Here is a 7,088-nt window from a genome sequence, read left to right as displayed (position 1 = left end):
CGATCCTATGGTTCCCCACCAACCCCCAAACGAACACTGCATAAATTATTTCTTCTGATTTCAGAATGTCCAGCAGTGCTCTCAGGTTACTTAGCTCATCCTCTAGGCTAATCTGTATTTCTTCATCGCTCCCCAACCTATGTAGGTTCAGGATTTCCACTGCCTTTTGCCTATTTGGAAGCCTGGTAATATCACACAGCAGATCAGTACAGCACATAGTTATGCGTTGTGCTCTCAGTAATATTAAACGCCACTGAAATATTCCTATACCTTCCTATTTTTTTCTATCATTTTCCATACTTTGCAAAAACTAGTTTTCCTTAGTAATGTGTATACCTTCACAAGTTTGTTGTAATTTTGGTTATTCATCCTTGAATTTTCTTCTATGCAGATTTTTTTTAAATGACAAAGTATTAACTTGAACATTATAAGGTTCATAGGTAAGTCCAGGGATGAGATCAAGCTTTCTTTTTCAGTTGTTATTTTTCTATTGCTACAAGCCAATATTGGTCAGGTTAAGCTTTCTTTATTATATATTATTTATAGTATTAATATATATTAACTAATTAAATAATATATTATAACATCTATTATAATATGTAATATGTTATAGTAAATATATACTATAATATGATATTAATATTATATCAATGCTTTCATTCATACTTATACAGGGGCAGAGAGGAGAAGGGTGTTCTATTGCTAAACCAGGCTGTGTCTCATGTCTGGGATGCCTTCCTATCTTTCCTCTCAGAATGCTAGCTTCTCTCAAGGCTCAGCTCAAATGTCACCTTCTAAAAGACATGATCTTCTTTCCTGATTCTTTTACCTACACCAGGGGTTGTTAACCTGAGGGTCTGTGAACTTTTTTTTTAATAACAATTTTGGATAATTATATTTCAATGCAATTGGTTTCCTTCATAATCCTATGTATTTTATGCATTTAAAAGCATTCTGGGAAGGGGGTTATGGGTTTCACCAGGCTGCCAAACTAGTCCAAGACGCACTAAAAAAGTCAAGAAGCCCTGTTCTAATCGTTGGTGTCCCCTCCTTCAATCCCTCTGGATTTGCTTATCTGTATACATTCTATCCTCTCCATTAGAATGCAAGCTACTTAAAAACATTGTTTCCTTTTGGTCTTTATGGTCCTAGAACCCAGCAAAGAACCTTGCACAAGGTAAGCGTTTAATAAGTGCTGAATGCCTACTTGATTGAAATCTTCCTTTTGCTTTTTAAAAAATTTTGTTTTTCAGCCTATTATTCAGCTCATTTTTAATTTTTGTTTTAGCTCTTTTTACTTCAGAAACTATGACCTGTATGATTCCTTGTTTCAAAACTTTCTATAATTTGACACACAGATGAACCATTTCAGATGATTTCTCCAATAAATACAAAAGTGACAATGTCTACTTTCCAGAAAAGGATGACAATTCTAATATGTCATCTATCATTGCTAAAAAGCAGCAACATGCCACAATCAAAATACCGGGTTCGGGGGTAGATGGGGAAAGTTATAGTTGACATTTTTGCCTGGTGTCAGATGGTATTCTTTTAAGACCACAGGCAGCAAAAAAAGGAAAGGAGGAGGAAACGGTGCATCTGTAGACACTGGCAGACGGTGCTGCCTGCCAAATTTAGACAGTTTAAAAAAAATAAATAAAATAAATAATTTCAATGACATGCAGGCCAAAATTACATAAACAGCAGAAATTACTAAGACATAGACCCTAGAGTTTTGTAGGTCTCTAGACTTTATGCAATCAATATTCTGACATCTACGAACTTTTCCCCCCCCAAGTGACTGCCAAAAACAGTAAGATGGTGACTTTTGCTCTGATTTTGAAATAAGTTTGAATTTTTGGAACTACCATTTTCTAGTTCCTTTTCTGATTGGGTCTCTAACATGGCAGTAATCAGTACCTTATAAGGAAAAGTGTCATTAAAATGGCGATTTTTAAAAACATCATTTGTAGATGTTTCTATCAACAATTCTGCATGTCTAGGCTTAATAAATTTCCACAGAAACTCTCTAACTAAGCAATTTAATCTCCAAGATAAATAACAAAGAGAAAAAAAAAACCTGACAATGAAAAATCATCGAAGATTGCATAATAAATGATGTCAGAAATGATCTTATGGTTTATCTTTTCCTATAAATGGGCTTTGTGCTTCAGAATTGTGAATATATTTTAAGGAGTTATTTGCCATTGGAGAAACAAAAAGAGACATTGTTGTATGGTGAATAAAATAATGGATATCATTTTAAGCAGGTGTTTGGGATGGAGAATGGAAGAGACATTACGGATAAGGAATAGGGTGAACGCACATTTGGGAGACTCATATCTAGAAGTTCTTTTCATGATCAGCATTGAAGGCCTGTCTCATTTCTGATGGACACAGTACCCAACAATTCAGAAGCAAGCTACTTGGCTGGTGGTGGAGTATCTAATCTAATGGGATGTGGAGAAAAAAAGTAATGTTTTTAAAGTCAGATGTGCTAGGTGGAAAACCAGGCTTTGGTACTTGCTACCTGTGCGACCTCATGTAATCTTGCCTAGATTTCAGTTTCCTCATCTATAAAATGCTGGGATCAGACATTTTCTAAGTAAAAGATAAGGGAAGTGTAGAGAAGGGGAAATGCCCCAGTGTTCGACAAAAAGGAAGAATACTGAGTCTGTGAACTAAAAACTGATGAGGGTGACTTTCATTCCCAGGGAAAATTCTAAAATAGGTCATTAAAAAGAGGCTTAGTTAGTATCTAGTACAGAAAGGTGATTACCAGGAACCAGGACAGCCTCATCAAGAACATGCCATGATAAACCAACTTTATTCCCTTTTTTGGAAAGGGTTAGAAGTATTGTGGTATGATGAATAGAGAACTGACCTGGAAGGCCTGGGTTCAAATCCTGCTTCTAACACATACTGGCTGTTTGACCTTGGACAACTTATTTAATCACTCCATTCTCTAGACTCCTCAGTAAGATCAGAAACTGCAGAGAAGGTGCCAACCTGCATTGGTAAAGTGACTTTCTTCCCCTGAGAGTTCCCTGTACCAGTGAAGTCTGAAGCCCAGTGCCTGTCTGCGTCCCTTCCCACCTGGTAGATCTGGAGGTGCTGTCAATATAGTTTACTGAGATTATTAGTAAAGCATTTCAATTAATCAATGAGTATTAAGCACCTACTGTGTGCTATGTACAAAGGATGAAACAATACCAGTTCACAAAGACCTTACATTCTAATGGGGGAGTCAAGAAGTACTTATGTAAATATACACAGCATAAATATGAGGTGAAGAAATACATATGCAAAGCAGTTAATTTTATAAAGTACCTTACATTATTTTTGTGGAAAATATGGAGATATAGGCTAGATGATAACACAGTTGGATTCAGAAGTTGGTTGGCCAAAGTCAAAGGGGAGTCATTAATGACTCAATATGAATTTTGCATTGGAAAACGGCTGCTAGGTGGCACAGTGAATAGAGTACTGGGCCTGAGTCAGAAAGACTCATCTTCCTGAGTTCAAATCTGGCCTCAGACACTTCTTGGATGTGTGAGCCTGGGCAAGTCACTTTACCCTGTCTGCCTCAGTTTCTCATCTGTAAAATGAGCTGGAGAAGGAAATGGCAAACCACTCTAGGATCTTTGCCAAGAAAACCCCAAACGGGCTCATGAAGAGTTGGACTTGATGGAACAACAGCAATGAATTTAGTAGTTCCCCAGCAAAAGCGAAATGCCCTGAAGATCTGGGTTTGTCCCTGTGTTCTTTAACATTCTAATCAATGACTTGGATAAAGACAGAGAAGCATACTTACAGAATCTGCAGAGGACACAAAGCTAGGAGGAAGGAAACAAACATTTAGTAAGGGCCTGCTGTGTGCCAGATACCTTGTTAAGTGCTTTACAAATACCTCATTTGATCCTCACAACAACCTTGGGAAGCAGGTGATATCATTATCCTCATTTTATAATTGGGGAAATTGAGGTAGACAGAAGGGTTTTTTTTTTGTTTTGTTTTGCTTTTTGGTGAGGCAATCGGGGTTAAGTGACTTGCCCAGGGTCACACAGTTTGTGTCAGGAGTCTGAGGCTGGATTTGAACCCGGGTCCTCCTGATTCCAAGGATGGTGCTCTATCCACTGTGCCACTTAGCTGCCTCAGAATTTTTTTTTAAAATGACTTGCCCGAAGTAACACAGCTAGTGTCTGAGCCTACATTTGAACTCAAGTTATCCTGATTCCAGGCCCAGTGCACTATGCAGTGCCCAACCCAGCTGCCTGGATACCTAGGAAGGATAGCAAACACAACAGATGAATCAAGATATAAAAAGATTTTGACAAGCTAAAGCACTGGACTGAATCTAATAAGACATTCAGGAGGGACAGAGGTAAAGTCTTAGACTAAGGCTCAAAAGTTCAACTTCCCAAGTACAAGACGGAGGAGGCGCAGTGAGAGAGCGTGTCTGAGATCCAGGGACTCTAGCAAACTGTAAGCGCAGCACGGTCAGCAGTATGACAAGATGCCTCTCCCCCTGCCAAAAATGAATATATTCTTACTATGCGTTAAGACAGGCAAGGCATACTCCCAGGAATAAGGAGGGGATAGTTCTATGTTCTGCCTGGGTCAGACCGCACCTGGAATACTGTGCTCTCTTCGTTGGACCAAATTTTAAGAAGGGTGGAGAGCTGCCAGAGGGAGTTTTCCTCTTTTTGTATCCTCGGTGCTCAGCACAGTGCCTGCCTCATAGTAGGCACTCCATAAATATTAATTGATTTTTATTGATTGAAATCTTCAGAGGTTCAAGGAACTGGGGATGTTGAGGCTAGAGAAGTGAGGTGGGCAGAGAGGATGCACGTGATAGGTCTCTTCAAGCATCTGTTGAACTGAGTGCAAGAGAGAGATTTGTCTGTCCCTTTGTCCCCAGAGAGAATGAAGAGTTGTAAGAGGGAGACAGAGAATTTCAATCTGATGCGAAGGGAAACTTTCTCTCAGTTATTGAAAAGTGGAATGCACCGCATCTGGAGGTAATGGATTTCCCCTCATTGGAGATCTTCAAGTGGAGTTGGATATCACTTGGACATCTTGTAGAGGGTATTCAAATTCTATAATTCTGTCTCTTCAAACTCAAGATTCAATGAATTAACTAAGAGTATGTATATCACATTTTAAACAAGTCCTTCCTTTTACCTTAGTTTTCATCTTTTCTTATTCATTAATATTCTATTCGAATAATGAAATCAATGGAAAATCGAGAGTATTGGTGAATTTTAAACTTGAAATCCCACCCCCACTCCCCACCCCTTGGATTTTGCTCAGTCTCCTGAAGTGGCTGGGAGGTTTTATTTTATCTAAAGCAGCAGTCTTCAAAGGGAAACCATGGGTCCTTGGGGTACATGGCTTGACCCCAAAGGGTATGTGATCCACCAGAAAATAAGAAGCTGGTCAAATCCCACACTCCCTCCAATACCCAACAGTGGACTTATCTCTATCATACCACCCTTCAAAATGCAGCAGTCCCTCACTCCTCCCCCAGTTATGCTGGCACATCATCAGGGCAGTCACAGTCTAATCGAGATGCCTGAAGGGGTAACACTCGCCTCTCTCCACCACTCCCATCACCTCCTGGCTAGTGCAGACACCCTTCAGGTAACTGGCTCAGTGCTCTGAGACCTCCCAAGGTATCTTGGAAAAATACTTTTTTAGCAAAGGACAAAAGCTGAGAAGATTGTACTGTTTTAAGGTAAGGAGTTAACTAAAAAGAGCCCTTGCAAAATTTGTATTTTAAATAAAAATTTTTTAATTTCACTTTTTTTTTTTAAGAGGCAATCAGGGTTAAATGACTTGCCTAGGGTCACCCAGCTGATTTGTGTCTGAGGCCAGATTTGAACTTGGGTCTTCCTGACTCCAGGCTCCTGCACTCCATCCACTATGCCATTTGGCTGCCAACCTCCTAAATGCCAAATCTGATGGCTTTTTCTCAAGCCTCACCCTTCTCTTCTGCCTTTGATACTACAAACTACCTTCCCTCTCATTCTGCATATGCAACTCTCCTCTCCATGTTCACCATGCGTCTATTAAAAAAAAAATGCAAAATTCTTATATCTACACACTTGAAAAAAACTTGGAAACAGAATTTTCTAATCCGTTTTAAAATCTTTGAATTAAAGTTTCAAATTATTTCACCTTTATCTCACTCTTAAAATTTGTGTTTTATAGTATATCAAGTTATTAATATGGTAGTATGTATACATATTTTATAAACTATGTGTGTGTGGCAGAAAGGAAGGGAACAAACATTTTTTAAGCACCTATCACATGTGCCACACACTATGCTGACTGCTTTACCCTGGATCCTCACAACCACCCTGGAAGGGGAAGTGCTATTATGATCCCCATTTTACAGTTGAAGAAACTGAGGCAGACATTGGTTAAGTGGCTTGCCCAGGATCACAAAGCTATTAAGTGTCTGTGGCTGGATTCGGGTCTTCTTTAGAGGCCTAGCGCTCTATGGATTGGGCCATCTGAATGCCTTGCTGTCACACAAACTCAAAACATTTTTTAACTGATACAGTGAGATCAAAAACATTTGGAGATCACTGGCTTAGTGTTGTCATTTTCCTTAACTATTTATTATCTCTTACCTACTTCTGCAGTAAATATCCCTAAGTTCCAACGCATCTTTCCTGTTTTGCGCTTTGAAAAATCTCTTGTATTTCATCTGCATTTCATGAACATAGCACAAGTTTATTTCGGCTAATTTTACTTTCTATTTTCTGTCCCCTCTGCCCCCGTTAAACCAATCTCAGATATTTTTGAAGTACTCAAAATAACAAAAGGCTCAATTTAACAAATGTGTATCTTTTTCATTCATTCAACAACTGTTTATTGAGTCTATGGGTTTTATTTTAGGAATATGTCTTGCTCCAAGTCTGAACCTTCCATGCCCTTGAAAAAGGGCATCTTTCTACTTCTGAAAAGTGCCTCATAGAAACTTGAGTGAAGAAATGAACAAAATCCTCATTACTACAACCTGCTGCTTACTAAAGAGGCACTCATAGGAAAAAAATACTTTTACTTCCAATAAATAGTCA

The sequence above is a fragment of the Phascolarctos cinereus genome, unplaced genomic scaffold (assembly GCF_003287225.1).
Source record: "Phascolarctos cinereus isolate Bilbo 61053 unplaced genomic scaffold, phaCin_HiC Scaffold_5;HRSCAF=322, whole genome shotgun sequence".
Taxonomy (NCBI): domain Eukaryota; kingdom Metazoa; phylum Chordata; class Mammalia; order Diprotodontia; family Phascolarctidae; genus Phascolarctos; species Phascolarctos cinereus.
Note: the sequence above shows the minus strand (reverse complement) of the source record.